Genomic DNA, 5000 nt, shown 5'->3' on the forward strand with positions numbered 1-5000 from the left:
TGGCTGGCATCGTTTATGGTTAGAACTAGGGCGGTATCTGATCGCCTTCGAACCTCTAACTTTCGTTCTTGATTAATGAAAACATACTTGGCAAATGCTTTCGCTTCTGTTCGTCTTGCGACGATCCAAGAATTTCACCTCTAACGTCGCAATACGAATGCCCCCGCCTGTCCCTATTAATCATTACCTCGGGTTCCGAAAACCAACAAAATAGAACCGAGGTCCTATTCCATTATTCCATGCACACAGTATTCAGGCGGGCTTGCCTGCTTTAAGCACTCTAATTTGTTCAAAGTAAACGTGCCGGCCCACCGAGACACTCAATAAAGAGCACCCTGGTAGGATTTCAACGGGGTCCGCCTCGGGACGCACGAGCACGCACGGGGCGGTCGCACGCCTTCGGCTCGCCCCACCGGCAGGACGTCCCACGATACATGCCAGTTAAACACCGACGGGCGGTGAACCAACAGCGTGGGACACAAATCCAACTACGAGCTTTTTAACCGCAACAACTTTAATATACGCTATTGGAGCTGGAATTACCGCGGCTGCTGGCACCAGACTTGCCCTCCAATAGATACTCGTTAAAGGATTTAAAGTGTACTCATTCCGATTACGGGGCCTCGGATGAGTCCCGTATCGTTATTTTTCGTCACTACCTCCCCGTGCCGGGAGTGGGTAATTTGCGCGCCTGCTGCCTTCCTTGGATGTGGTAGCCGTTTCTCAGGCTCCCTCTCCGGAATCGAACCCTGATTCCCCGTTACCCGTTACAACCATGGTAGGCGCAGAACCTACCATCGACAGTTGATAAGGCAGACATTTGAAAGATGCGTCGCCGGTACGAGGACCGTGCGATCAGCCCAAAGTTATTCAGAGTCACCAAGGCAAACGGACCGGACGAGCCGACCGATTGGTTTTGATCTAATAAAAGCGTCCCTTCCATCTCTGGTCGGGACTCTGTTTGCATGTATTAGCTCTAGAATTACCACAGTTATCCAAGTAACGTGGGTACGATCTAAGGAACCATAACTGATTTAATGAGCCATTCGCGGTTTCACCTTAATGCGGCTTGTACTGAGACATGCATGGCTTAATCTTTGAGACAAGCATATGACTACTGGCAGGATCAACCAGGGAGCTGCGTCAACTAGAGCTGAGCAGCCGGCCGCCCGGGAGTGTGTCCCGGGGGCCCGCGCGAACACGCAAGCGTCCGCTCAATCATTCTGCAAACAGGAGGAGGCTGAGCTCCCCTGCACAATACACCTCGAAACCCTCTCAGGTCCCGGCGGCGCGCAGCGCCGTCCCAAGTACTTGGTCGGGTTCGAGAGAGGCGCAATCGCCCGGAGTTAGGCGAGTAGACGCTTTCGGTGCGACCACCCGTGCTCCCAACTGAGCTTGCCGCTGCCGACAGAGGCCCGGGAGCGTGCTGTCGTGGCATTGCCGGCGGGAGACAACACGCGCCACCTACGGTGACCGGCAGCTCCAACGCCAGCGCCACAGAAGGACAAAAGCCCCACTTGGGTGCCGAAGCGAACTCTCCCAGCACAGCGCACGCGCCAACACATCCGCACAGCTGCGATACAAACCACCAGCGAGAACCGCTGGGGCGACCGAGCAGCAGACGGCGTCGCGGCGCCGAGCGCCGGGCGGCAGCGCATCCTCAACGCACACAGTCCTCAATCGGACCAGCACACTGAAGATGTCCACCGCGCTTCGCACCGGGCCCGCGAGGACCTACTTTGGCCGCACGGCGCCGCGCGCAGGGTGCGCCGGCGCGCAGCTGCGACGCCTGCCGCGTCCGTCGGCCGGCGCGCCTGCCACTGGCCGCCCCCACCAGCCGGCTGTAGCGCGTGCGCCCACGCACCGCGCGGCCAGCACGCCGGGAGGCGCCCCCTCACCGGCCGGGGACGGTCCCACCCAGCCACCGCCGCGTATCGCTTCACACCCAGATGCCGTTCAGTTTCGTCGGCATGGTGGGTATCGCTGGAACAACCGGTTAGTACCTCAACCTATCGTCGCCATCACCGATTCACCCCTAGCGAGAACAACCGCACCACAACAGGTTACCATTTGTTCATTTGCGTAACTTCACCAGAAAACGCAGGCGTCCATCGCCATTTGCAACTTCCACGATTATTGCATGCCTGTGTCAGGTGTCACGCCACACTACGTCTGCCCACATACACGCAACAAAATGTGCACGCCTAGACAATACGTGGAAGGTGGCCCCCGTACGTATGCGATGTCCATTGCTCGAACGACTGTCAACCGGCCTCTGTAGCATGTCGCAGATATGGAACGCGGTGCACCATGCCATCACGGTGTGTGAGGAGAGACGACTAGGTCCGAATACATCAACAGACAGCTCATGCTGATCGCCATCCACGGCGTCCGTTCCTCCCACACGTCTCTATGGCGTACCACACTGCAATCCAGCTCTCATAGGGAGACGACACGTAGCTGCGTGCACAATATTTGCACTGTATGGTCCGCCGTTTTTGGGCGCAGTCGTTGTACGGTCACACATGTGCCACGATGTATCATTCAGTACATAAGGACGAATGTGCAGTACAGATTGTGGTTTACGCGTACGACATTAGCGGACAGTTGACACAGGCCGCACCACAACGTAGCCTGAGTACGTCGCATGCGGAGGGCATTGAACATGCAAAGTTCTCACCAACCAGCTTGCGAAGGCAGGGGGCAAGGTGGGGACGTGGGGAGGGGCGGCATGTACGTCCTGCTGCCATCCACATTACAGTGTACAGCAGGAGCATGTGGAAAGTGAGCAAGACTTGCAAGGTGTTTAACATGAAGCGATACACAGGGGAGCGGGGAGTGCGAGTAGCGAACTATATTGCGAGGGTTGCGGGTGGGCAACACTACACTAATTGAACGAGTCGTATAACAATTACAGAGCAGGTTTAGGCGACAACGTGGGTTACGTTAGGCGACAACGTGGGTTAGGTTAAGGCACGACGTGGGTTAGGTTAAGGCACGACGTGGGTTAGGTTAAGGCACGACGTGGGTTAGGTTAAGGCACGACGTGGGTTAGGTTAAGGCACGACGTGGGTTAGGTTAAGGCACGACGTGGGTTAGGTTAAGGCACGACGTGGGTTAGGTTAAGGCACGACGTGGGTTAGGTTAAGGCACGACGTGGGTTAGGTTAAGGCACGACATGGGTTAGGTTAAGGCACGACATGGGTTAGGTTAAGGCACAACATGGGTTAGGTTAAGGCACAACATGGGTTAGGTTAAGGCACAACATGGGTTAGGTTAAGGCACAACATAGGTTAGGTTAAGGCACAACATAGGTTAGGTTAAGGCAACAACATAGGTTAGGTTAAGGCACAACATGGGTTAGGTTAAGGCACAACATGGGTTAGGTTAAGGCACAACATGGGTTAGGTTAAGGCACAACATGGGTTAGGTTAAGGCACAACATGGGTTAGGTTAAGGCACAACATGGGTTAGGTTAAGGCACAACATGGGTTAGGTTAAGGCACAACATGGGTTAGGTTAAGGCACAACATGGGTTAGGTTAAGGCACAACATGGGTTAGGTTAAGGCACAACATGGGTTAGGTTAAGGCACAACATGGGTTAGGTTAAGGCACAACATGGGTTAGGTTAAGGCACAACATGGGTTAGGTTAAGGCACAACATGGGTTAGGTTAAGGCACAACATAGGTTAGGTTAAGGCACAACATGGGTTAGGTTAAGGCACAACATAGGTTAGGTTAAGGCACAACATAGGTTAGGTTAAGGCACAACATAGGTTAGGTTAAGGCACAACATAGGTTAGGTTAAGGCACAACATAGGTTAGGTTAAGGTACAACATAGGTTAGGTTAAGGTACAACATAGGTTAGGTTAAGGTACAACATAGGTTAGGTTAAGGTACAACATAGGTTAGGTTAAGGTACAACATAGGTTAGGTTAGGTTAGGTTACACGTTGTTGTAAGGAAAGGTGTAGGGGGGGGCGGGGGCGGCAGGTTCGTTGATAGTGATTATAGTAAGTGAATGCTTGTGACATGATCAGATTTGTCACGTCAGGATGCACCTTTGGCTTATTAGAGGCGGCGCTCCAATTCTATGCTTGTGTCAGACCTGTGTCTTTGACTCATGTCATTGTTTGTGCGCTGTGACAGGAGGTACTATTGTGATGTTGGGTGCACCGTTGTATAGGACATGTGTGGGTGTTGGTGCCTGATCTGCGCAATGGTGGATGTCGAAAGGGTGGGATATTGTATTTTCCGCATGGACCTCCTGGTCTGGTTGTGATAGTGTGGATTGTGTAATGTGGCGGAGAGGATGCACTGGATGTTGTTCCATGCTGGTGCTTACATATTGTATGTGCGCCCGTTAGAAGCAGAGAGTGGTGCGTGATCAGAGTGGCTGGCTGACGTGTGGTTCCCATTGTGGGCAGACTCTTTCAGCATGTATACGGACAGTTGTATATATATTCTGTAGTTTGATGGCTCTGCATTGATTACTAATCAGCGCCGTGTGTACGGGTAATCTGGTTCCAGTCCAAAATGTTCCATCTGTGTACATTAGTGACAAAGACTCCCCTCATGCAGTGGGGCTCGGTCTGTTATAACTCTTCCGCGTAATATATTTGCCCCACGTTTTTGCGACTGCGAGTGCGAGTGCAACGCGCATGGGGACCGACATGCTGATGGCTCGGTATCGGACGCCGTACAGTGAGCAACGCGATCGCGTCTCTCGCTCGTAAGTGGTACAGGTCGCGGCTCATGTATAGGGACAGCGGGAATGTCGCATATTGGCAATAACTCTTCATGAAACGCACGTTATAGGGGTGGATTGCACTTTACGAGTGCGGGAAACGTCCGCCGTTCATCCGCTGGAGGTGCGCGTTTGGCGGTTGGGGTGGTGCACGAACGGGTGCGGGTGGAGTCATTGCCGGTCCACGGCTTCGTGCGGCAGAGCCACTGGAGATTGGGTGCTATGGTCGACAGAGGCTGCAGGCTTTGTGGG

At 53.6% G+C, this 5000-nt stretch overlaps 1 non-coding gene across 1 annotated transcript in view; it reads right to left on the reverse strand.

Annotated features, from left to right (window-relative positions):
* The window catches only part of LOC124773350, a 1909-nt gene extending 772 nt beyond the window's left edge, over positions 1-1137 (reverse strand). The window contains exon 1 of the ribosomal RNA XR_007014618.1: positions 1-1137. This exon is cut by the window's left edge and continues 772 nt beyond it. This is a non-coding gene — a ribosomal RNA (small subunit ribosomal RNA).
* Between the last annotated feature and the right edge of the window lie 3863 nt (positions 1138-5000).

Source organism: Schistocerca piceifrons, unplaced genomic scaffold, assembly GCF_021461385.2.
Source record: "Schistocerca piceifrons isolate TAMUIC-IGC-003096 unplaced genomic scaffold, iqSchPice1.1 HiC_scaffold_951, whole genome shotgun sequence".
Classification (NCBI taxonomy): domain Eukaryota; kingdom Metazoa; phylum Arthropoda; class Insecta; order Orthoptera; family Acrididae; genus Schistocerca; species Schistocerca piceifrons.